General features: G+C 42.2%; 1 protein-coding gene and 1 non-coding gene across 2 annotated transcripts in view; both read right to left on the bottom strand.

Annotated features, from left to right (window-relative positions):
* Positions 1 to 27,985, bottom strand: part of BTBD7 (BTB domain containing 7) — a 93,483-nt gene that overhangs the window by 57,973 nt on the left and 7,525 nt on the right. The gene's annotated exons all lie outside the window — the stretch shown is intronic.
* LOC130042253 (U6atac minor spliceosomal RNA) lies at positions 24,911 to 25,033 on the bottom strand. The gene has a single exon (XR_008795191.1). It is a non-coding gene; the product is annotated as a U6atac minor spliceosomal RNA (small nuclear RNA).

The raw sequence follows: 27,985 nt of genomic DNA, 5'->3' as shown, positions 1-27,985 counted from the left end.
TATTTGTTCTGTAATAATTTTAAAAGAAGTCATTATAGAGACATAAAGCAAAACAAAACAAAAAAACAAAACCAATCCCCCTCAACTCTATCCTCCCCTAGTCCTGAAATAAAAGTACAGATTTCTATTACTTGAATTATGACAATATGGGGAGAGCATTACCAGTAAGAGAAAAATTACAGCCATTATAGAATAAATTCCACACCATGAAATTTAATTTTTAGAACTGCCTGGGAGATACACTAAGCAAAAAGGAAAGAAAAAAACTTTAATAAGAGACTAGAATAGGAATGCTTCTAAAGCATGATTCCATCTGCACAGATACAATTTACCTGACTAAAAGGATAACTGTTAGAAGATCTTCTAACTTCATAATGAAGGATGAGGCTTTAACAAATAGTTTATACACACACACACACACACAATCCCAAAAAACCTGCTAAAGAGAACCATGTCAAGAGTCTTAAAGTTTATTTTCATCTCTGTTTCTGACATAGCATAAGTTTAGGAATTTAAGGTTCAGGGCTGGGGAGATGGCTCTAAGCACTGGAGTGAGCGCTCTGCCTGCTGAGGCCTCTGGCTCCATTGTTGAGAAACAACCTCAAGTACCCTGCTGGGAGTAAGCGGCTCCCAAGCACCTGTGAGCATGGCCCAACCCCCCAAAGAAGGAAAACTATTTATTTGGACACACACACACACACACACACACACACACACACACACACACACACACAAATATGCTTATCCACACACAGAATTACCTACTTTAGAGTTCAAGAGAGAAGCCAGGAAGTTTCCTGATTAGATTTTATAATACGTATTACTAACTGTAATCTGAACACACTTCCTGTCTGGAAATTACCCACCTACTCTAGGAGAACAAATACATTAGATGTTTTATGCCTGAAGTCAGAGACCAACACAGCAAAGCAAACAGAAACATGACCTGGTGTCCTTTAAGCACCCAGAAAGGAATTAAAATATTTAAAACACTACTTTGTATCATTAAATGACCCAAAAATGATCACTTCTTCCAGTATTCTCAGTCTTCCCACCCTTCCAACCAGCCACCCCCCCGCCCGCCCCACACACAAACACAACCATAGCTGTGTTCAGGGGATCATATGCCATGCCAGGGATCAAAGATCAAACCTGGGGAATACTATGAACAAGGCAATCACTTTAAGCCCTATACTATCTCTTTGGTTGCCCCAAAAGTCAGTTTTCTTAATGATGCACCGTGTAAGTAAATTCACATTTTCCTGTTCTTTATTAGAAATGTAGAAAAGATGGCTTTTAAAAATTATTTCTTACGTGTATTTTTTTGTTCTGGGGCTACACCTGGTGGTACTACCAGTTCTGTTCTTAAGGGATGATGCTCCTGGTGGTTCCTGAGAATTATGAGATGCGAGGGTTCAACCCAGGGATCGACTCCTGCATGCAAAGCATGTGTTCCATCTCACTGAGCTCTCTCTGGCCCTAAAAATTCATTTTTAATACTGGTGATTCTTATAAATTAGAAACAGCATTTGTCTATATTAGCTTCAGTTTAAACATAAAAACAAACCTACTAAATCTCAGTTTTCAGGTTGAACCCTTAAAAGTTTCAAGCACTTAGGGTCAAAGAGATAGTAGGTTAGGGCACTGGCCTTACCTGGGTTCAATCCTTGGCATCCATATAGTCTCCTGAGCACTGCCAGGAGTGATTCATGAGTGCAGAGCCAGGAGTAACCCCTAACATCACTAAGTGTGGCCCCTGCCAAAAAAAAAAAACCTTCAAGAACTTGGGGCTGGAAAGAGTACAGCAGGTAAGGCGCTTTGCCTGGCGCGTTTGATCTCTGGCACCATAGACAGTCATCCTACAAGTACCACCAGGAGTGATCCCCAAGCACAGAGCCAGGGCTATGCCCTGAGCACAGCTGAGTGTAGTAAAAAAATAAATAAATAAATAAAAATTAAAAAAAAAAGAAAAGCTTTGCGTACTATTGTGCACTTTTAGTTTTTCTTTAAAAGAACATACGGTTTCGAAAGCCAAGTTTGTGGCCTCATTTATAGTCAAATCCCATTCTTGAAGACTGGTATTTGAAAGATGTAACGGACACAATTCTCTTAAGTAAAGTCCAAAACAGGGGCTGGAGAGCCAGCACAAGGGTTAAGGTGCTTGACAGGCATAAGATATTAAGCAAAATAAAGCCTTTAAGGAAAAAAAGGACTTTAAAAGATGTGTTTTGAATATGGAATTATTGAAGGCTCATAGAAAGTGTTTCTAAAGCATAGTCCAATGGAGGCCTTTTATTTCCTCCTTTAATTCAATCTTTTTTGGTTTTTGGTACACATCTGAAGCTGGAGCGATAGCACAGCGGGTAGGGCATTTGCCTTGCAAGCGGCCAACATGGCCAACCTGAATTTGATTCCTCCGCCCCTCTCGGAGAGCCTGGCAAGCTACCGAGAGTTATCTCGCTAGCACAGCAAAGCCTGGCAAGCTACCCGCGACGTATTTGATATGCCAAACACAGGATCAACAAAGTCTCACAATGGAGACATTACTGGGCCCGCTTGAGAAAATTGATGAACAACGGGAGGGCAGTGACAGTGACAGTGGTACACATCTGATAGTACTTTTAGGTTTCTTCCAAATTCTTGGGGTTAATCTGTGTAGTTTTAGTACTGAGGTCATATTTTTTCTCAAATTGCTCAGGAAACAACTTCACTTATTTTCATAGGTAATTCAACAACAGGTCAAATGGTTGATTTATTTCGTCCAATCCACTGTCTTTCACAATCACGATCACAATCATCCTGTTGTTCCTCGATTGCCTCGAGCAGGCCCCAGTAACATCTCCTTCGTCCTAGCCCTGAGATTGTAAAAAGTGCCATATTCAAGGCTCTTTCAGGGTTAGGAGAATGAGACCCATCATTGTTACTGGTATTTGGCGTATTGGGTACGCCACGGGGAGTTTGCCAGACTCTGCCGTGTGGGCAGGTAACATTCGGTAGCCTGCCAGGTTGTCCAAAGCAAGAATGAGATAATAAGATGTCCAGGAACTCTGGGTCTTGGCCGTTGATGGGATTACATGGCGCCAGGGGGCCAAGACACAGAGACTATAAAACCCAGCTCCCGGAAGAGAACAGCACAGAGTCTCCTGCCCCCACGCTTGGCTGTTCTCGCCGGGGCCCTTTGGAAGGGGGCGGGTTGAGTTTCTTTCCCCATCCCCAGCAGAGCTCTGGCAGCTGAAGACCTCCAGAACCAGCCACCACCATGCTGAGACCACAGTCCACACGCATGAAGGTACCGGCAGAGGAACAAAGGCATGTGGGTCCCAGGGCTAAGATCTCCAAGTCTGCTCGGATCAGGGTTGAGCATCCTCCACCCAGATCCTCCATCTTCCAGTAGGCAGGGGCCACACCACTGCCTTTATATGCTAGAAATGAGGGTTTGTCACAATCCAACCTCTCCAGTGACGTTTCATCCATGCAAGCTTTGTCTCCTACAAAAATAGGATAAAACTCAATCTTGGGTCATATAACAGAAAAGGAAAGAGAAAAAGTCAGCGAATAAGACTGAAACAGGATACACATGGTTTTAGGAGGCCCATGTTCGATCCGTGGCACCAAATAGTCCCCTGAGCACAGCAGCGAGTGACCCCAGGAGCAGCCCCAGCACTGTCAAGTATGGCGCAAAAATGAAAACAAAACAGGGCACTGGGGAGACAGCATAAAGGCTAGAGTTTGCCTTGTAGCCGACCTTGAAGGTGATGAGGAATGGGAGAGGGAAGGGAGGAAGAGAGGAGGGAGAAGGAAGAAAACACTGGTATCAAGTGTCCAAGAAAGAGTTCTCTTGTCACTAATTACCACTGAAGTGGTAACAAGTCACATTAACTTGTATGGGTCTTAAGTTTCTATAAACTGAAACAGGAGTTATCGTAAATTAAGGGAGTTGAAAGAGAATTCCTAAAATTTAACAGAGCTATAATGACTTAATGATTTGGAAAATGATGAGGAAGACAATTATTGGTATATTAATTAACTTACAGAGAAAAAGGCAGCAACTGGATTTTGGATTTTAAGTGTTTTCTTACTGGGGTGGGGGAGAGAGAACAGCTCATCCAGGTTCCATCCCTGAACACAGAAATAGGAGTAAGCCTTGAGTTGCAGGGTTGTGGCCCCCAAACAAAATAAATTAAAATTTTTCTCTTGGCCTAGAAATTATTATATTACTAGAAATTACTATAAATATAGGAACAGATGAACATGAACATTAATAATGACAACTATGGGAACATTTTCATCCTGCAAATCTGTAAGTGATCATGTGATGTATCACTCGAACTAGGAAGAGTGAGAGTAAAAAGAGGAAGAAATGAGAATCCAAAGAGATGAAAATACGTATCATCCACCTTTGTTTGACCAGGCAAAATGGGAAGAATGACGGCCCCTGTTAGCCAGAACTCACGTTTCCACAAAAGCTAAACATGAAACAAAGTTCAAAAAGAGAAGATTCCTCACCACTACGTAAAAACAAAAAACAAAATAAAAAGAACAAAACAAAAAACCCAAGTTACAAGATGACTTCTTTGCCTTTCTCATATCCCAAGCATATTTTACTAACATAACTACTAACACTGAGAGTTTACTGTATGCCTGACTCTCTTCTTAGAGAACTTTTACAAATATTAGTTCATTTAATTACTTTTTTTGGCTTTGTTTGGGGTCCCACCTGGCAGTGCTCAGGGCTTACTCCTGGCTCTGAGCTCAAGGATCACTACTTGTGGGGCTTGGCGGACCATATGGGGTGCTGGGGATCAAACCCCTTTAATTCTAACATTTTTTTTTAACTGATGAGTGTAAGAATGTAGCAACTAGCCCAAGGTCCAGAGATAACGAGAAGGGCAGAATTACTGTGAAACCTTCAGTTCTATCACTGATACATTTTATTATTTTGTTTTGGGGCCACACCTGGAGGTGTTCAGGAATTATTACCTGGCTCTGCACTCAGGAATTATTCTTGGGAGACTGGGGCACAATATGGGGCGCCGAGGAGTAAATCCTTATCAGCAGCATGCAAAGCAAGGCAAATCACCTACCTGCTATACTATCACTCTGGTCCTGGTGCTGATACATTTTAACAGTCACAAAACAAAACCAATTAACAGTAAATTAGAAGTCAAGTCAGCAATAAGACCCTTATCCTCAGAAGGCATCTTCAAAAAGATGAGACCAAACTGACAGGAGTTTTAGACAAGTCACGATGGAGGGGAGGCTGATGGCTTTCCAGGTCATCTAACATCTAAGGGATGGGTTATCTCCACTCAAAACCACAAACCCAATTCTTTTGATGATACTGAAAGCAGTACTTCATTATGGAAAAACAATTATGTTCCATTAAACATATTTATTAAGGAGGAGAAATCAGAATCTTAGAACTGAATAAGACCTTCAAGGTTATTTCAACCAACCTGTTTTAAAAAGTGAATTATAAATACAAAGTAGTTGTGAATCAAATACTTGAGGAGAAATTAATACCCAGAATGGAACTGCTGGGCCAGAGATAGCACAATGGGCTGAGAATGTTTTGCATGCCAGAGACCCACCACCAGGAGTGACCCTAAGCAATTAAACAAGGGCCCCAGAGCACCACAGTGTGGTGGCTAAAACACAAACCATCCAATGGAACAGGCCTGATCTTTTCAAACATGTTCTCCCTTCAATGTGTATTTCCTCTTTTCTTCCTTCACATGTACGTTTCATTCAATAAAACTGAACAGAGAATACCTATGACTCAACAACTAGATTTTTAAAAATGGTGAATTTAAACGAATATTTCAAAGAAGACATACATATGGTCAAAGTACCACATGCAGAGATATAAATAGTCCTTAGGAAAAACCAATCAAAACCACAATAAAACACAAACCTAAAGGGTGGGAGGGATAGTTCAGAGGGTAGGGCGTTTGCTTTGCACACAGCTGACCTAGGTTCAATCCCTGGCATCCCATATGGTTCCCTGAGCACCACCAGGAGTAATTCCTGAGTGCAGAGCCAGGAGTAACCCCTGTGCATCACCGGGTGTGACTCCAAAAAAGGTTAAAAAAAAAAAAAGGAATGGTAATAAAACAGAATATAACAAGTGCTAACAAGGATATAGAAGAAATTCTTAAAAAAGAAAATCTTTGTGGGGGCTCTTAGGTGGTGTTCAGGATGCCTGGGTACCCCCTCCTGACAAATGTCAAGGATCTGGGCTGATCTACAAATGTGAAGCTATGAGGACCAGCGGGGACCCGTGGTGCCGGAGATTATCTGGCCAACTAAAGAGGAGCTTGGTGGCCTGCAGGGCTGATTGTTCACAGGCAAAAACCTGAAGCCTGAAACTACCTCTCAGCTCTGTAGCTAGAATGTAAATGTTTGTTGCTATCAGCCTCTGGTGACAGAGGTACATTGTGATTGCAATAATGATCCATTTTGCCATCAGTTATTGAGGTTCGAAAAACCAGGCAAGGAAGGCTGAGTCACTTACCCAAGGTCAGAGAGCTGGAAAGTTGCAGAAGCAGGCTTGGAATCCAAGCTCTTCTATCTATGAACAATGTTATCTTTGCATTTTTTCCCCCACGGTTTGCAGAAAAAAATTCTAGAGCAGACAAATATAGCTTCCTTTCAGAAATGGGAAGTGAGTACACACCTGACAGTGTTACTTTTGGCACTTTAAAGGCTCTCTCACATGAACGGAAAGAACTAAAAAGATACTTTTTAGATCATAGCAAGAATCTTTCTAAATATTTACAGCTAGATCTAGCCCTGTTCTCTGATGGCAGGATGACAGACACTCCATGTCTGATTCATCTAGCAGCCCTCACCCACCGCGAGCAGCGGTCTTACAAAACTGAGAAAAATCCTGACTTCCTACTTTGAAACCAGGCCCGTATGAATATGAGTTCATCTAAGAAAAGTTTAGGCATGCCACTCGATGTAAAGAAATAGGATATTTTAAATTTTCAGGGAAAAGGAGGACTGGGTTAGATATAACAGGGCAATGCCTTAATGATAGCCCATTACAACACCTGCTCATATTCACAGAATCTTTGCTGATATGCTAAACAGACACTACATATTTTTTTTCCTTTCCTACTCTAAATGGAAACTTTCTCCTAAATTCATCTGAAAGCTGTAACTAGGAGAAATCTTTAAACAGAAGTCCCAGTCAAAGATACACTGGTGAGTCTGATGATTAAGTCAGCAACTCAAGGGGACAGCTTCGCAGCTTACACCTGAACTTTGTAAACTGTGGCCTGTGACCCCATACGGGGTTATAAAACTTTTAAAACCTTTTTTATTTAAAATAAATTTATGATTTATTATCAGTAAGTGTTGGATTTGTATACCCATTTCACATACCGATTTAACTGGAGTTGCAAAAAAGTTTCGCAGGTTTTCCACCCAATCCGGAGTGGGAAAGATCTAAGCAGCCTGGGTTAGGGCACTAGTCTTCAAAGCAGTGAGTCTTCAAAGCCTCAGTGAGGCTGCATGTGCCAAGCATGGGCTGGCAGTTCTGGGGTTTAGCGGGCACCCCTGCAGTCTGTGCGCTGAGTTCCAGAGCAATTTTTGGCTGCACTGCAGCTACGCTGTGCTCAAGCACCACAAGTGAAAACAGGATGCAGCTCCTATGAGCACCACAACTAAAGAGATATGTGACCAACATAGGTAGTAGTGCTTGGAGAATACCAAAGCCTAGTGCGTGATCTCATGTGTCCCCCAGGTAAGTTCCAAACCAAGTGTCTGAGCACTAGAGTCAGGAGTGTGTGGGACTCTCTGTGATCTCAACAGCTGTCAATGGGGACATTAAATTTTTTCTATGGTAAAGGTAAAGGTAAAGGTAAAAGCCCTCCCGTTGTTCATCGATTTGCTTGAGCGGGCCCAGTAATGTCTCCATTGGAGACTTTGTTGTTACTGTGTTTGGCATATCGAATACGTCACGGGGAGCTTGCCAGGCTCTGCCATGCGGGCAAGATACTCTCGGTAGCTTGCCGGGCTCATTGAGAGGGGGCGGAGGAATTGAACTCGGGTCGGCCATGTTGGCTGCATGCAAGGCAAACGCCCCACCGCTGTGCTATCGCTCCACTGAATTTTTTCATTGAATTTTTTCAATGAAGAAGTGAAATCAGATAAAACTTTCACCTTCAAAGAATTCTTATGAGGTCTTTTGTAGAACAACGGGAAAGTATTTCCTGTCTCCTTCCTCAAGCCCAGTGGTCTTCCTGTACCACCCACTTGTCATAGAAACACTGCAAAAAGGCTGTTACTTTGCAAATATACACAACTGGAATACATGTCCTAGGTACTGGTTAAATGACATTTAGTCTCTATCTTAAATATGAATTAGCATTTAAGATCTCCACAATAAAAAAACACAATTCTTAGTTAAGATAAAATGAAGTTCTTATTATAGAGTACAGAGTGAATACTAATGCAAGACCAGCAATGCTGAATTGAGGAAATGGCTCAATGGTTAGAGTATATTTCTTACATATAGACGCCCCAGATTATGCCTGGCATCACATGGTCCTGGGCCCTCTGAGCACTGTGTCAGGAGTAGCCCTAAACATCACTTGGTGTGCTCCTCTCAAAAGATCAACAAAGTTATGAACCAAGAATATAAGCAAATTTTAGGTATATCAGGGCCAGGAGGTTGGGGGAGAGGAGGGAAGGAGGATAAAGAAAACGGGTTTAAATTCCCATGACATATGAAGGGAAAAAAATGTAGGCAGAGCACACATGGGTCTAGGACATAGCGCAAAGAGTTCCGCCACACGAGAGCACAAGTTTGATCCCCCACTCTGCCCCCCAAACACTGCCAAGGTGGCTCCCAGGAATACCAAACTCAGGCATCGAACCATTTGGTGGGCCACGTGTCAGGATAGTCCCAAGGACCTCTCAGCACTACTCAGCAGGTAAAAACAGTTTAAAAGTCAGCACACACTCTAAAATATAGAATTTTCTTATACAGCAAGCCCTCAAATAAGGTTGTTTCATTATCATGATGTGAAAAAAAAATTTCTGGACAACGCTAAATAAAAATGTGGGTTTATCTGGCTAAGAAGCTTATGAAAAAAGTGCTTGCATCACTAATCATCAGAGAAATGTAAATCAAAGCAATGATATATCACCTTACACCACAGAGACTAGCACACATCAAAAAGAACAAAACCCACCAGTATTGCCATGGATTCGAGGAAAAGAGCAAGATTGACTGGTTCAAACTGGTTCAGCCTTTCTGGAAAACGACATGAACATTCATCCATTCCTCAAAAAACTAGGAATTGAGCTTTTCATTTGACCAGACAATTCAACTTCTTGGGATATACCTCAAGGACCCAAAATACAAGGGAGAAAAAAAGACATTTGTACTCCTATGTTCATTGCAGCACGATTCACAATAGTCAAAATCTGGAAACAACCCAGGTGCTCAAGAACAGCTGATTGGATAAAGAAACTATAGTAAACAATGGAGTATTGCTCAGCCTTAAAAAATGATAAAATCCTACAATTTACTGCTACATGGATGGATCTGCAAAGTATCACACTGAATGAAGTTGCTGGGAGACAGACCAACTTAGAATGTCTCTCATGTGCAGGATATAAAGAAACATGTAGGGGAACAACAAATGCCCAAAGGAAATAGAAATGAAGAACATGAGAACTGTAGTCTTCAGTAGGAAGCCTGCAGGGAGTGGCACAGGAGGAACAGAACAGGGAGGGAAACACTAAAACAATGGTGGAGGGAAGTAGTGGGCCAGGTGAGGAGGGGGCGCTGGAAGATGGTAAGGTGTTATACACGAAACCCTATCAGCAACGGTATTGTAAGCCACAGTGCCAAAAATGTATCTGAAGAGTCTCATAGAGGTAAGCTGTGGAGTGGGAGGAAAACTGGGGAAATTGGTGGAGAGAAGTAGATACTGGTGAAGGGATTGGTGCCGGAACATTACATGAAACCAATATGAATAATTCTGTATACCAATGGTGACTAAGTAGCACTGTCCTTCCGTTGTTCATTGATTTGCTTGAGTGGGCCCAGTAACGTCTCCATTGTGAGACTTGTTACTGTATTTGGCATATCGAATATGTCACAGGTAGCTTGCCAGGCTCTCTGAGAGGGGCGGAGGAATCAAACTCGGGTTGGTCGGGTCGGCCGTGTACAAGGCAATGCCCCACCCACTTGTGCTATCACTCCAGCCCTGACTAAACAAAATTTTTTAAAAATGAAGAGAAAACCCCAGGTTTATCATTTTTTTTTAGCTTAAAGCCACAAGTTCCCAAAGCACCTACAGAAAAGAGACTAAGTGAGAATTTATCGCACTAATTTTCACTTACAGAGGTAATATTCAGATGAGTATTATTAGCATTCTACTGAGAATATTATTACAAATGTCCCATCAATGTTTGAAGAAGATCAATGCAAAGAGGCAACAAAGTGACACTGCTTGTTCTTAGTGCTCCAAGCCACTCCTGGCCTAATCTGGCTTCCCTGCACAGCTCTAATGTCCACACTCTTTCCGACCCTCAGCACAACCCTACTAATGTTTGCACTGTCATACAAATACCAGCAAGATCGCTCGATTATTTTACTCACTATGGTTTTCTTTTCTTTTGGGGGGGACAGGGTGGGGGAGGGGTAAGAGTGGGGTTTGGGCCTCTCCTGGCAGTGCTCAGAGATTATTCCTGGCTCTATGCTCAATGATCACTCCTGACTATGCTCAGGGGACTATAAACGGTACCTGGACCTTGAACCAAAGTCAATGGGTTATAAAACAAGAACCTTAACACCCGTACTATCTTTCCAGCTTCTTAATTAAGATTTTTAAGAGTCTTACTTAAAACTGAGATTCCTTGTACCGAGAAAAAATACACCCCAGAGAGAGGCTGGTGTCTTCTATGTGGTAATCATCACTGGGATGCTTTGCCTGCAGGAATATCTTGCAGCATCACTCATCCCACAAATCAATAAAAACATGGTATTTCTAGAATTTACGAAACATAGAAATATATTTTCCTAAAATATTTCTATCTGTAGTTTTGATCTTACTTTATTGCCAGCGAGATATCTTAAACCATTTCTTCATATTGGCTGAGATGGTAAGTCTTCATATGATTCCTACAATGTCTCCTTAAGTATTTCCTGGGCTAGAGAGTGTGTAGATCACCTGATCAACCTGGTTCAATCCCCAGCATCCCATATGGTCCCTTGAGCCCTGTAAGGAGTGATTTTTGAGGGCAGAGTCAAAAGCCCTAAGCATCACTGGGTGTGCTTGCCCCCCCCACCCCCAGAATAAAACAAAAAGCATAAAAACATTTCCTGGGGCTAGAGGGATAGCTGGTAGGACAATATATGGCCCCCGCCCACCACCCCATATCTCCAGGTGGGGCCAGGAGTTCAATGCCAGGCACATGCTCCCCTCTCCCCTAAGAACTATAGGGTGCAATCCCGGAGGCCCCCCAGGACCATGGGGGAAGGACGGGGGTGGGTGGAGGGTGACCCAAGGGTCCAAGCAGCACTGCATCTGTGTCCTCAGCCTTGAATGGCTGCCCAGCTGACTGAGACTCATGAGGGGACCCTAGGCCTCTTGAATACCCTTCAGGAGCCTCCCCAGACTCCTAAAGGCACTCCCTGGGCTGGAGAGAGTTATCAAAAGGCATTGCCTACTAGGTATGGCCCACTAAAATGTTTCCTGTTCCTACACTAGGGGCTGCTACTCCCTTTGCCTGAAATGCATTTCTACAGTTTTTTCATGGTTCACTGTTTTTATCTGGTCTCTGCTTAAATGTCACCTCAGGGAGACCTTCCCTGATCATCCTCTACAAAAGAACATCCCCTCCCTTCCCTTCCCATCCCTTTCTACACTCTTCATTTTATTTTTCTTTAAATTACCTCCCTGTGTGCTTGTTTCACACTACAATGTAAGCACCAGGAGAGCCACAATGCCTTGGCATACTGGAGGCATGGGGCTGTTTTATCTTGGTGGTGGTGGGGAGGGTGTACTGGGGGGGAACCCAGTGGTGCTCAGGATCACTCCTGGCAGGGCTCCAGGACCGTAAGGGGTGCTGGGGATCAAACCTGTGACAACAGCATGCAAGGAATTACCTTAACAAGCTACGTTACCGCTCCTGCTACAGATGACTGGGCTTACAGATGACTGGGCTTAAGAGAGTAATATTTAACAAGGAAAGGCTTGTTTTGCACGTGTGTGTGTGTGTGTGTGTGTGTGTGTGTGTGTGTGTGACAGAGAGAGAGAAAAGCAAGGTAGTTTTTATTTAAGCATATTAGTAAGATGTGAGGTGAGAGAAAGGGAGAAATGTGTGCTCAATAGAGATCACAGGCTTCTCTAGAGTGAAAATAGGCTAGCAAAGAAACAGACAAGCAAGCAAGATACATGTTCAAGGGAGAACACAGGCTTGAAGAGTAAGTCAGAAAAGAGCTGTTTGTAAGAAACCTTCTGTTTGCTTGTTTTGGGCCCCCCCGCCCCCCCCCCCCAGTAGTGCTCAGGAGACTATGGACTCACTGTTTGGGGACTACTCCTGGCCATGTTTAGATAACCATGAGGTGCCAGGGATCAAACCTAGGTCTCTGGCATGCACTCTAGTCTAACGAGTTCTCTCTCTGGCTAACGTAATGATTGCCAGTTTTGGTGCTCAAGGCTTATTCTAGACTCAGTATAAAGGAGATCATTCCTTATGGTGCTAAGGGGATGACACACCACAGGAACTGAACCCAGGTTGGCTTTGTATAAGACAAGAGTTCTACCCACTGTATTCTATTTCTGACCCCCCATTCTAATTTTTTAAGGTTTTCAGCCCAGAAATTGTTTCTTAGAATCATTATATCTTGTATATGGTTGTGTTTTAGAATGAGATTTAAAAACTGTACCAGTATACCTGGGAAAGAAAAAAAAAATCTAGAAAAATACACATAGATAACCACAACCTCAAATTTGACTGAGAAAATTAAAAGCACGTAAGCAATAAAGTATTTTTTTATTTTGGGTGCACACCTAGTGGTGTTCAGGACTCACTTCTAGCTCTGTACTCAGGGCTCACTCCTGGCAGTGCTCAGGTGACAATTTGGGATGCTGGAGATTGAACCTGGGTTGACTGCATGAAACACCCTACCTGCTTTATTATCATTCCGACCCAGTGAAGTATTTTTTAAAACTTGATTCTTCAAGAACACAAAATTCAATAGCCAGAAACTGGAAGAAACCTGAATGCCCAAGAACAGATGACTGGTTAAAGAAACTTTGGTACATCTACACAATGGAGTACTATGTAGCTGTTAGAAAAGATGAAGTCATGAAATTTACATACAAGTGGTACAATATGGAAAGTATCATGCTAAGCGAAATGAGTCAGAAAGAGAGGGATAGACATAGAAAGATTGCATTCATCTGGGGGATATAAAGTAACAAAGTATGAGATTAATACCCAAGAATAGCTGAGATCAGCACCAGGATGATTACTCCATAACTTAGAGGCCAGCAGGGTATCCTAGAGGAAAGGGCAGTTCAGATAGAGAAGGGAGCACCAAATAAAGGATGTTTGGAGGATCCTCCCAGGAGGGGAGATGCATGTCGAAAGTAGACTATGGACTGAACATGTTTGCCACTCAATGCCTCTTTTGCAGACCACAACACCCAAACGGAGAGAGAGAACACAGGGGATTGCCCTGCCACAGAGGCAGGGGGGGATGGGGGGATGGGGGTGGGAGGGATATTATCCATGGTGGTGAAAAACGGGCACTGGTGGAGGGATGGGTATCTGATCATTGTATAATTGAAACCCAAGCACAAAAAATTGTAAATCTACAACTGTAAAAAATAAAAAATAAAAAATAATTAAAAAAAAAGAACACAAAATTATCATACAATTCAGAAACTCCATTTCTGGACATATATCCTCCACCCCCATCAAAATCTTAACAGGTACCTGTACACCCCGTTCATAGTCACATTGTTCATCATGGCCAAGAGGAAGTAAAGTAAGTACTCACTGGCAGATAAACAGAGGAATAAATGTAACATGCACTCATATCACTAATCTTAAGAAGGAAGGTAAAGGTAAAGGTAAAGGCCCTCCCGTTGATCGTCGATTTGCTCGAGCGGGCCCAGTAACGTCTCCATTGGAGACTTTGTTGTTACTGTGTCTGGCATATCGAAAGTGAATCAAAAATACAATGAGCTATCACTTACCTCATGCCCACTATAATGTCTAATATAAATAAGACAAGAGCACAAATTCTGGGGAAGATGTAGAGAAAAGAGAACCCTTGTGGCTTTTTTGAGGGGGTTATGAATTGGTATAGTCACTGTGGAAAATGACAAGAAAGTTTCTCAAAAACTTAGAAACAGAAACACAGTGATGCAGCAGTTTCACTTCTAAGACTATATCCTAAGGAAAGGAAAACACAATGTCAGGGCTGGAGTGATAGTACAGCGGGTAGGGTGTTTGCCTTGCACACGGCTGACCAGGTTCAATCCCTGGCATCCCATATGGTCCCCCATGCACCGCCAGGATTAATTCCTGAGTGCAGAGCCAGGAGTAACCCCTGAGCATCACTGGGTGTGACCCAAAAAAGCTAAAAAAAAAAAAAAAAAACCATAATGTCAGGGCGATACCAGCACCATATTCAGAGCAGCATTATTTACAACAGCCAAGACAGAGAGACATTATCAGTGTCCAAGGGTGAATGAATGGGTAAAGAAGATGTGCTCCTCACAGTCTCACCAGAATATTATTCTGTCAGGAAAAGAAGAAATCCTGCAATAAGAAGGATGGGTGTGAAAGTACTATTCTAAGTGAAGTCAAGAGAAAAAAACACAAGTAAGCTCACTTAAAGTGCACAGAGGTATCCGAGGGATGAGGGTGGTCAAAAGGCCAAAATTCCCAGTTTGAAGGTATGTCAACCATAGTTGACACTGTTGTATGGTATATATTTGTTCAGAGAATAAGGTAAAAGGCCCTCCCGTTGATCGTCGATTTGCTCGAGCGGGCCCAGTAACGTCTCCATTGGAGACTTTGTTGTTACTGTGTCTGGCATATCAAATACTCTCGGTAGCTTGCCGGGCTCTCCGAGAGGGGCGGAGGAATCGAACTCGGGTCAACCATGTTGGCCGCTTGTAAGGCGAACGCCCTACCCGCTGGGCTGGAGCGATAGCACAGCGGGTAGGGCGTCTGCCTTGCACGCAGCCAACATGGCCGACCCGAGTCCAAAAGCAGGCAAAAATATGACATACAACATACAATGGAGTATTATTCATCCTCAGAAGGTTGGGTTAAGGATATAGCAAAGGTACTTGATGGCATCTGTACCCGCACTCTCTTCCCCAGCAGGGCCACAGTGGAGCTCTTCTGACCAGGGACACTGTAGATACAGAAGAGCTTCTCTCCGTCAGTACCATCATTGAAATGTTTGTGGTAAGTGACTGTGTGAACAGTCACTGACAGTTTGCCAGTCTGCTGGTCACCAATAATCAGATTGCACTAACCACAACTAATAGGCACAGCTTTATTGCCAGTCTTCACAATCCCCGCATGGAGACTCAAGAAATGATACTGGGGTTTCTAAAGTCATCACCTACAGATCTTGGAACCAACTTTAGAAGATAAGCTGGACCTCCAGAAGATAAGCTACAGAGTGCTGCTGTGTGTCCCGCTGCACCTGTGACCTGTTCTCTCCCTCCAGAAATGTTTTGGTATCATCCTTTATTGCTTCAAGGAACACACTGGCCTCTGACACATCTTAGAAGACTGGTACTGCTGAGATGACTTGTCTCCTGAAGCTCATGTTCTAGGAGCTGATACTTCTGCTGACTTTTGGAAATTGGCTGTGTCCTAAATATTGGTGATGTTATTTCCCACTCACCTGGACTGAGGATTGTTTGAGCAAAAGAAATCGTAGTTCTCTTCAGGCGTAAAGGGCTTGTCTCTGAGCTTGGAACCTGACAACGCTGGTGTTGTCATATTTGAAAATGATAAGCTATTGAAGGAAGGGGATATTGTGTGGGGGATGGGAGCCTTTGTAGATGTCCTGTTGGTGAATAACCCGTGGGTCATATAGTAGACGACCTTGGAAATGCCATTGATGGGAAGGAGCTGAGTATGTAGCTCAATGGATAGAACACTGACTTGCAGGTGAGAGTGATTAAAGAGAAGGAAGGAAGAAGGTGGAAAGGAAAGACGCTGGGGTAAGGAAGAGAGTAGGGGGAGACTGATTTTAATGCTTAATTATGAAATTTCTGATAAAAAGCTATTGTGCTCTTATGTACATTTTTAAATGGGGCATCAAATATGAACCAAAAAAGCAGATCACACAACTGGGTGACAGGACCCATGAGCTGCATTCAGAATACTTTCTCTGCCACCCTCCCCTTTCTGCCCCACAACTCTGCAACACTATAAGACTAAAATCTGATTTTATTTTCTTTCTTAATGGAAAGATTGGAGCTGGAGTAATAGTACATCAGGTAAGGATTTTGCCTTGCACGCTGCTGACCGTAGTTGAAATTTCCATTACCCCATTTGAGACCCACCAGGAGTGATCCCTGAGCAAAACTGGGTGTGGCACCAAAACAAAGGCAAGAAAAAAAAAAGCCCTGGAAATAAGTTTTTAGCATTTTAAACTTTATCTTTTCCGATTTATCCCCAGAAATGTTTTTAGTTTCTACTATTAGAGAATTTGAAGAGTGAGATTTTCACTAAGACGGAAATGAACATTTATAGAATACACGTAAAATACAGAGTGCAAAAAACTTAATCTTTTCTACCCATCTTCAAAATATGTATATTTTTGTTTTTATGGCCACACCAGCGGGACTCAGAGGCTACTCCCAGCTCTTATTTGAGTCACTCCTGCTGGTGCTTGGGGGATCATGTGTTGCTAGGGATTGAACCAGGCTGGCCACATGGAAAGCAAGTGCCTTAACCCCATACTATCTCTCTGGTCCCAAATGTACATTTTTCCTGATCCACCTTTGAATACATTTGCTATTTAAAATACTAAATTTTATAAAGACATTTCCTGAGGCCAGGTAATAATTCATGTGACACCCCTACCCCCAAATCTGGAGGAGGACGGGAAGGGGGGAAATGAGGCAATTCCCTAAAATCTGCTGCCCCTCTGGCAAAGACACTAACAATCTGATCTCTATTTTCTAGCATTTTTCATATAAGTTAATTTTAAACATATTTTACAAATAATTCGATAAAAACCTATTTTCATTTCCTAATATATCAGGGATAAAGGAAGATGGCCATATAAGTTTCCTTAATCTTTAAAAAGTCAGCAATTAAAGCACCAGCTTTGCAAGCATGTTGCCACAGTCCAATCTCCAGTGCCAATACAATAGAAATCTACTGGATGAGTATGCTGTATTTCAAGGTGGGATAGTTCTTCAATTTTTTTTTTTTTTTTTTTTTGCTTTTTGGGTCACACCCGGCAATGCACAGGGGTTACTCCTGGCTCTGCACTCAGGAATTACTCCTGGCGGTGCTCAGGGGACCATACGGAATACTGGGAATCAAACCCGGGTTGGCCGCGTGCAAGGCAAATGCCCTACCCACTGTGCTATCGCTCCAGCCCCTAGTTCTTCAATTTTAATAGCAGGCCTTAAATGCTTTTAGAAACTCTGATTACTCAAAGTTACACCATAAGAAGCAGTATTAGAAAGTAGGTTTACTGGGTTAATGTGTAAATATGTCTAACTTGGAGATGTACTGACAGCTTCCTTGCAATTTACACTCATATCAACACTGCATGAGAATGATCAGTATTAATGTTTGTCAATCTAATAAGTGACGTCATTATTTTAAACTTTATTTTAAAATTACTAGTAAAACAGAATCAATATATTTATTAGCTTCTAGTTTATTTGTATCCTTTGCCTATTCTCTATTTGATCATTTTATTAGCTTATTAAAGTTTCACATTAATGCAAAAATACCAAGGGAGAACTAACACACACAAGGTCTTTAAGGCAACAATGGTAAGAGTTCTTTGTCAGGCCAAGTACTGCTAGAAGACGGAACCCTCCCCCACAAAGGAATACAGAGTAAGTATAAATATCCATCCACAAGTACTGTGCCCTATTTTACTTTATAGATATTCTACTGTTATATCAGGATGCGAGAGAGAAGAGAGAAAAAACAAGAACAAAGACAGGATGATCCTGGCTAGCTTGAAAACATCTCTCGCAACAGTACAGTTTTGTAGAATTAGTCATTAGCAAATATTTGAGTACTATGTGCTCTATGCTAAATCATGAACAAAACAGAATTGATTCTCCCGTTGTTTGAGAGCAAGAGAAACTGACACTAAATAAATAATCAAAACAATTAGATGCTGGGATAAATACGGTGAGATGCACAGACTGCTATGAGAAAGAATGGAAAGAACTGATTAACCAATATTAATAAATCCCTAAGACATGAAGAACACACAGGTTTGGGGAGATAACCCAAAGGGTAGTGTGCATGCTTTGCAGGCAGGAAGTCCAGGTTTGATCCCTAGCACTGCAGGATTCCCCAAATCATGCAAAGAGGAACAAGAGCTCAGAAACGGTGAAGTAAGTCAGAAAAGGCCCTCATCACAGAAGTTGTGAAAGGAGACAATATGAAAGAATTCCAAGATCAGCTTTCAATTTCTTGCATTTTCCCTTCCCCCCCACCCTATCTTTAGCAACTTCTCAAGTCACTGCTGTTTCTGCAAATTCATTTCTACTCTATTGCCGTCTTCTAATTTTTTCCTTCAGCAACTGCATGAACACCAACTGTGTGCAATGTATTTAGCCAGGTAATGTCAGGAATACAAAAATAAGCTGACTCTAGCAGTTTAAGACATATTTCAGTACATAAATGACAGAAGACTGTAATTGGATTCAGAGAGAAAGAACATGAGCATGACAGTGAACTTAGAGAAACAATGATTAGGGATGGCTTTCATTAAAAAATGAACTAACCAATCAAAATAGGATGCCAATTTCTCTCTCTCTCTCTCTCTCTCTCTCTCTCTGATTCGGGGGAAAATAAATGTTAGTACATAAGAACATACCAAAAAGAAACTTAAAAGCAAGAGAGAAGAGACATCTGCTCTGGTCCTTGAAAGACATTTAGAGTTTAAAATGCAGGTGAGGAATTTTCAACAGAGAAAACAGCTTAAAATAAATACGAGTGTGAGAGTCAACTTAAGAAAAGAATGGGGTTGGGGTGATAGCTCAGCGGTTCATGGCGGCATGCCCGGTGTGCTTCAGATCCCAATTCAAAACCATACAGCACCCCAAGCACCTCTGAGAGTAGCTCAAGTGCTTCCAGCACTGGCAAGATTGCCCTGACCACCAGCACCACCGGGCTAGCAGTACCACACTGCTAGTCCCAGCACCTGTTCAAGTTCCAGCTGGGCTTGCTGAGAACCACTGGAGTTCATGAGCACTTCAGAGGCTCCTCCATCCCCCAACAAAACAAAAACAAGATAAGAAAATATTAAAACAAGTTATCAGAGAAATACAAACACTGCATGATTTCATTAATGTGATTATGTAGAGAAAAATAGATGAACTTAATTTTGAGCTTTAAGAGCAATTGGTTGTAAGCAGAAAAGAGGGGGAAAAGGGGAAACAATAAAAGGAACAACTGTATGGTGAAGAACAGAATGTACATCTAGTGGTGAACTTACATAACGCTATCATGCAATGTTACCAATGTAAACACACACAAACACAGATTATGTCATTTCCATGTAAGTAGAGTCAATGAGATCAAATGGAGCAACCAAAGGAAAGGAAAATCAAAAATATGGTCTCATAGAATTCAGGAGAAAACCAAATTAAAGTGAAATTTTGAAAGAGCAGATGTTTTTCTAACTCTTTTTTGAAGGGTAGCTGCTAAAAGGTACAGAGAAGAGGTAACAGTAGAAAGGGAAATGGCAACCTATGTATGTAAATGATGAAGAGGGAGCTACTAGAGCAAATGAGAAGTAGATAGCTAGGAATGATGTAGCACAGCAGCAGTTTTCACTTGGGTCTCTGCTCCTTTCAGTACCTTTGTGGGTTTTTTTTTTTTTTTTGCTTTTTGGGTCTCACTTGGCGATGCACAGGGGTTACTCCTGGCTCATGCACTCAGGAATTACTCCTGGCAGTGCTCGGGGGACCATATGGGAGGCTGGGAATCAAACCTGGGTCAGCTGCGTGCAACGCAAATGCCCTACCTGCTGTGCTATGGCTCTAGCCCCCTCCCTTCAGTACCTTTGGCAACACCCAGAGATACTGTTTACAGCCATGGCTGAGGAAGGGGACCACTGGCATGTACTGTGTAGAAGCTGAGGATGTGCTAAACATTTTACAATACACTGGACAGTTTCCCACAACAAAAAAACTATCTGGCCTAAAATTCCACTGGTATCAAGGATTAGAAACTCTGCGGAAAAGATGAAGGAATCAGAAGACCAACCGAAGAAGCGAAGTTTTTGGTACAGTGAGAACATTCATGAAAAAAAAAACTTTTCTGATTACTCTATCCTGATTAGTTCAAGATGATGGGAGGTATTTATTTGAAAACTCTGTTAAAAGTTAAGGACAGTTCATCTTTTCCCATAAATATCAATTCAATGTGCATGCCTTAAATCAATTCCCAGCCTGTGACTGATGGCTAAATCACTTATCTTGGGCATACATCACAATTTAGGTTTAAAATACACTTGAGAGGCCAGAGAGATAGTACAAGGGTTAATAAAAGCACTTGTCTTGCTTTTGGCAGACCCTTCTTCCCACTGTATGGTCCCTGGAGCACTACCAGGAGAGGCCCCCAAGCACAAAGCGGAGAGGAGTCTCTGAACACCAGTAGGCGTGGCCTCCAAACCCCAAATATGCAGAATATTTGGGGCTAGGGTAAGCAGGGATGTGACTAAGTGGTAGAGCTTCTATTTTGTAGTCACAGGTTCCTAAGTTTAATCCTTAGAAGGTGGGGAAAAAGGTGGGATACTTCTAGTTAAACTCCATATAGACCCAGAAATCATATGCACGAAAAGGTCGATACGAATGATCAGAGGCGAGGAAGAAGTTGTACAGAAGGTAAGGTGCTTGCCTTGCAAGCAGCAAACCCTGTTCCGTCCATGGCACTGGGCGTAGTGTAAAGGCCAGCAAGAGCTCCAGAATACCACAATATATGGGGAAAAAAGCAAATAAACAACATCACCTCCCCCCAAAATATCCAGCGTCTATAAACTAGTGGACATTAAAAAAAAACAAACCCTATGTACCTCTTGGAAACTAGTTACAAATAATTTCATTTTAACAGTTCACGGGGGAAATTCATTCTTTTTTGTTGAGTAATATAATCTATTTCAAAACCATAATAAACTATTTTATATTAATTTCTCTTTGTATCAATAGCATATAAAGATGATGTGCAGGAGCCAGGAGATGACACAAAGGACTGGAGTGCTTGCTTTGCATGCAGGAGGCCCAGGTGCAATGCCCAGCACCGCCAAACACAACCAGGGGAAACTCCCAGCACTGAGCAAGGAATAGCTTCTGAGCTCTGCCAAATGTGGTGCAAAAACCAAAAGAGAGGACTATTTTCTAAAGTATGTAGTAAATGAAAGGTACTGAGGAATTTAATCAGAATGAACTATTCCCAGGGCCAGAGACAGTATAGGAGTTAAGTGCTTGCCTTGCACATGGGCGACCCTGGTATGATCTTAGACACTATATATACACCTGCTAGTACCATTAGGAGTGATCCCTGAGCATAGAAATTGGCGTAAGCCCTGAGCACCACCAGGTGTGTTTCAAATACCCAAAACAAATAAAAAACCTACAAAGAGAGAAATAATTTTTAAAGTTCTTAAAAAAGAAAAAGAAAAAAAGTAAGTGGGGCTGGAGCAAGAATACAAAGGGTAGGACACTTGCCCTGTGTGTGGCTGGCCCAGATTCTATCCCCAGCATCCCATATAGTCCCCTGAGCACTGCTGGGAGTTAATCCCTGAGCGCAGTCAGGAGTTAAGTGCAGATTCAGGAGCACCACTGGGTATGGCCCGAAAACAAAACAAAGCAAACAAAGAAGTTAACACTGGTCTCATCTAAGAGAATTCGTGTTTGTTATTTCTGAGCACCTACTGTGTGCCTGTGTGCACAGAGGACTGCAATATACTAGAAACAAGACATACTATTTGCTTGAAAACCAGAGGAGCAAACTTGGTAAGTAGGTAATTACAGAGGAACCAGAGATGAAGGGAGCTGAGGAATTCTGGAGTCAGAGTGCCTGGGGCTGGATACAGCCCTGCATTTTAAGCATTATGATTCTGGTGCATTTTTATGTTTGAAAGCTTTTGGTGTTTGGGCCACACCCAGCAGTGCTCAGGGTTTACTCCTGACATTACCTCAGGGATCACTCCTAGCAGTGCTCATGGAACCATATGGGGTTCCAGGGATCCAACCGGGTAGACATGTGCAAAACAAGTGCCCTCACCCACTGTACAAACTCTCTGGCCCCCTTGTTGCATTTTTATAAAATCTCTGTATGTGATGTACTAAAAGTGTATCTTATGTGGGCTGATGAGAAAGTGCCATTTAAGATAAGATCTGAGATTAACAATTCAAAGTGTAAACTTTCCATTTTCTTAGTAAAGGTAATAGAGAATGGTGTTGGACACCAAACCAACGTCTCAAATACAGGGAACTGACTAGGTGAAGGATCAAGGAGACAGCAGGATCTGGCTCACTAAGGCCCTCCCGTTGATCATCGATTTGCTCGAGCGGGCCCAGTAACGTCTCCATTGGAGACTTTGTTGTTACTGTGTCTGGCATGTCGAATACGTCACGGGGAGCTTGCCAGGCTCTGCCGTGCGGGCGAGATACTCTCGGTAGCTTGCCGGGCTCTCCGAGAGGGGCGGAGGAATCGAACTCGGGTCGGCTATGTTGGCTGCGTGCAAGGCAAACGCCCTACCACTGTGCTATCGCTCCAGCCCAGGCTCACTAAGAAAGTGAAAAAATTCTATAGCGAGAGAATATAGTGGGGCTGTGGCAGGAATAACAACCAAGTTTCAAGAACAAGCAGAGGCAGAATTATAAAAAAAAAAAAAAAACCCTTTGATCCATTACTAGGAGTTTAAACTGTATTCTAGGGAGCTAGTCACTGCTGCTATTACACATACAAAATGCCTGAATTTAGACATTTTTACTCAAGAATAAATCCATAAGAAATCTCAACACTATCCACTTTGAAAAACTGACAGAGAAAGTGAGACTTATGTTCCAAAACTCTGTTTTCATGTATGCCACCTTGATCAATCAAATGAAAACTATAAGGTAATACTACTAATTTTTACAAAGGTGGAAACTAAAGTACAAGGGAGTTAACTCATCCAGAGTAAATAATTACACATCAAAATAAGGTTCCTTAAAGTCAACACAACAAAATTACCTATTCAGAACCATGCCAATACATACTAGTTTTTTAAGCGTACATTCTATTTTTCTATTCCTCAGCGGGTAGGGCGTTCGCCTTACAAGCGGCCAACATGGCCGACCCGAGTTCGATTCCTCCGCCCCTCTTGGAGAGCCCGGCAAGCTACCGAGAGTACTCGATATGCCAGACACAGTAACAACAAAGTCTCCAATGGAGACGTTACTGGGCCCGCTCGAGCAAATCGACGATCAACGGGAGGGCCTTTACTTTACTTACTTTACATTTAAAAATATTTATATATTTTTTTTGGGTCACAACTGGTGGTGCTCAGGGCTCACTCCTGGCTTTTAGGGATCACTCCTAATAAGTCTTGTGGAACTGTATGGAGTGTTGGAGATTAAGCCTGGGTCAGCAGCATGCAAGGCAAAGTGCCCTACCCACTCTCTCTCTGGCTCCCCCCAAAAAGTGTTCAATCATGCAAGTGACTATATTAAAGTTTATTGACTGAAACCAACAAATAGTCAAGTATACCAGCTCAGGAATTTTAACTCTTCCTCCCCATCCCTCCTCCTTTATCAGAAACGAACTGTTGAAGAATGTGACAGGATGACTTCAAAATTAAGATTATAGTGAAATCTCTCTGTCATGAACTATTATTAACATTTGTGACAAACACTCTAGCTCTGCCCAGAGCTTTTGCTTTGCTTTGTTTTGTTTTTGCTGACCAGAAAACACTGTCTAGTCTGAAGCAAGCAAAAAATATTTTGGGAAAGTCTGAAGAGTAATGAGGCCTTACAAGGCATATTAAGAAAATTTTCTCTAAAAAATTCACAAATAAAACCCAGGTAAAATAGTTTCAAAATATAGGGAAAAGACACATGATCTTAGTTCTGGCATTCAAGAAATGAGGGTAGCAGAAAAGGGAACAGGGGGGGGGGGGGGGAGATAAAGAGACATAAAACATAGTAACACAATTATATTTCCTTTCAGAAGCTTGCTTTAGTGTTAAAAATTTTCATTAAAATGCCTGTGACCAGAGAAGACCATTACATTCTTCATCAAAGTGAAAACTTTTTTAGATTCCTGACGACAGGAAAGAAAGAACACTGTATATCTGGTCTTAACTGATTTTTTCCATTTCACAAATGTTTATTTATTTACTGGTTTGGGGGCCCACACCCAGTGATGCTCATTTCTAGTACTGTGCTCAAGGATCACACCTGGCAGGCTTGGGGGGAGGGGAGGAACCATATGGGATGTTGAGGATTGAACCCAGGTTGGCCATGTATAAGGCAACTGCCCTACCTGCTGTACTATCTCTCCAGCCCTTCCATTTTACTTTTGTTGTTGTTGTTTAAATAATTTTGTTAAATCACTGCATTGTGAGATAAATAGTTGCTCATGATTGGGTTTAGTCATACAATGTTCCAACACCTGTCCCTTCACCAGTGTATATTTCCTACCAACAATGGAAAAACACCGTCTAGAAGTCACAAAGTAGGTGGCAGTGCCTTAATGGTATGTGTGTTGCAGGCCAAAGCCTCTTCCATCCTTGTCAAGGTGTGTGCTAACCTTCTCTCCATTCATTCAACACTCCATTTCATTTCAAAGACAATACCACCATACCTAATACTTAAAAATGGCTTACAAGACATACAGTAGGTAGGGCACATGCCTTTCATGTGGCCAACCCTAGGTTCCATTCCCTGCACCCCTGAGCATCACTCTGAGCAGTACCACATCTGAGAACCACATCTGAACCATCACCCCAGCAGGCCAAGAATCACCCAGAGGGGTCACTAGGCTCCCAAACAGAACTTAGGAGCCTCCAACTATTGCTAACAAAGCACCTTTTCATATTACTATTTCATCCAAACAACTCAATTCACTTATTATCCGCAATGTACCAGACATTGTCCAATGCCCTAGATTTTAGTTCAAAGTAGAGTCCTCTGGAAGTGACAGACATGCAAGCAAGTGACAATACAGTGCAACAAAGACTAGAAGAGAGATCTAAAGTACTGAATGCATGGCAACTGGGAAAGACAATGTCTGAACTGGGTCTCGAAGAATCACAAAGGTATCAGGAGACATCTGATGGCAAATCCTTGGAGAACAATTCCATGGCAGGGATGGCCTCGGGTTCAGTATAATATGGTTCATGTGGTAACAAGGACCTAGATTGCTGCTCTGCTCTGTCAAACTCAGGGCATGCTTCGCCATCTGTTGCAACTAGACATAGCTACCAGTGACAACTGACTCTTGTTCTCTTGTTTAAAACAACAGGAGACAGAATCCTCTACCCAAGAAATAGACTATCTTCCTAGTTTCAATCTGACTAATAGTTTACAGAAAATTCCTTGAGTTGATTGACTTTGAGTAATCAAAATTTATCCCTAGAGTAGGTGATGAATCATCTCCAAGCTTTTGCACTGCAGGAACAAAAACAGTTTTCTGTCAAGGAAAAAAGGAGAAAAGTGATAACGGAAGGGCCACCAACAGCTGACAGATGACAAAGAACAAGCAGGAGTCCAAGTGCAGAGATGGAGAGATTGCTCAATGGGTAACCCCATGTCTAGGCCTGGGGTCAATCCCTGAGTCAGAGGAAGCACAGTCCTTACCTAAACCAAAAAAAAAAAAAAAAAAAAAAAAAAAAAAACCAAAACAATAGAACTTCAAATAGTGAATAAAACTTGGTCTGCTTAAAGCGGTAGGAATTCTGAGGTGGGACACAGTCTACAAAGTTAACACAGGTGGTTTTTGGTTTTCGCACAAGAACAAGGCCATTTTTTGCCCATGCTATTTTCTTTAATTTTATTAAATTTAAACACTATCATGTGAGTTATGTGTTTATGACAGTTGTTAACCTTTATAGACTTGGTACAGATACCACACCTTACCACCTGCAAGAAAGCAACCATGTTCCTATATCACTTCCAGTTCACTCATTCTCTTGCCCCTGTTCCTGCCTGACTCGGAAGTTCCATTTCTGTAATCCAGGATCAAGAGTTTGTTATCATTTGGTACTGTTCACTCCCTTCCTTTGTGTCTAAACCTCTATATTACAGATAAGTGAGATCAGCTGGTATTTGCACTTCTCCCTCTGACTTGTCGTCTAATCAAGTTATAGAGAGGTGCAAGATTTCACTTTTCATGGCTTCACAGCATTCCATGATATACAAATACCACGTCTTTAACCACTTACCCGTCATTGAACATTTGGGTTGTTTCCATATCCTCGCTATTATACAAAGCACTGCAATGAACAAAGGTGTGCTCTTTTCAAATTAATATTTTGGTTTGGAGAACAAGTACCCAGAAGTAACATGTTTTCCCCCCCTTTTCTTTTTTTGGGGGAGAGGGAGCACACCCAGCAGTTTCAGTGGGATCACATGGGGAGCCAGGTGTCGAACCCAGATTGGCCTCGTGAAAGGCAAGCTCTCTACCTGCTGTACTATCACTTCAGCTCCATAACCTATATGTGTTTTTCAAGAAGTAACATGTTCCAGTTGGATTTTTTTTTAGGATTTTTTTTTTTAAGTGTGGTAGCAATACAGTAAGAGGACAAGTGAAAGAGACTCTGGTGAGCAGGCTGCTCAGTAACAGATGAGCCAAGCGGGCTAAGGGGATAGAGAGCTCAAGAAGGGGTTGTAGCACATGCTTTGCATCAGAAGACCAGATTCAATTCCCAACACCAGATAGTCCGGGAGGCATTGGTGGAAGTGGCCCCCCAAACAAAGTTCAGACTAGCAAGGAAGTGTCACTAGAGAAAGGATGAAGTAAAAAAAAACAAGATTTTGAACTCAGTATGCTAAGAACTATGCTAAGTTTTTCCCCTGCTGGGGAGATTCTTTTCCTTTCCCACCTACTTTCCAATAACCCTTTCCATTTAAAATAATAATATAAGGGCTGGAGCGATAGCACAGCAGGTAGGGCGTTTTCCTTGCATGCGGCCGACCCGGGTTTCCCGAATTCCAGCATCCCATATGGTCCCCTGAGCACCGCCAGGAGTGATTCCTGACTGCAGAGCCAGGAGTAACCCCTGAGAATTGCTGGTGTGACCCAAAAAGCAAAAATAAAATAAAGTAAAAAAGAACATACACACACACACACACACACACACACACACACACACCTGGTAAGACAAAATTACTATGTAAAACATTGCTATTATGCGTGGATATTTCTCTATTTGCTTATTGGTTCACAGATGAGGAAAATTTAAGCCTCAAATAGCTTTAAGCCTAAAATAGCTTCCAAAACTATCAATAGTCGTAGTAAAACTGTGAATGGGATGATTCCCAGTCTAGATTCTATTACATCAAGCTGTATTTGGAAATTCCCCCAAATGGAGGAGACACTGCACCCCATTTTGCTTGCAGGAGGCCCTGCCTAATCCCCAGCACAGAATGTTCCTATGAGCACAGCTAGGAATGACCCCCAGAGCACTGAGCTCGGAGTAAGCCTGGAGCACCACTGGTGCAGCCACCTACCTCAAAATAAAGTGATTACTTTGAATCCACGATTTAAAGAACTTCCGGACGGT

The sequence above is a fragment of the Sorex fumeus genome, unplaced genomic scaffold, assembly GCF_029834395.1.
Source record: "Sorex fumeus unplaced genomic scaffold, SorFum_2.1 ptg000098l, whole genome shotgun sequence".
Lineage (NCBI taxonomy): Eukaryota > Metazoa > Chordata > Mammalia > Eulipotyphla > Soricidae > Sorex > Sorex fumeus.
This window is presented reverse-complemented; position numbering and strand designations above follow the sequence as displayed.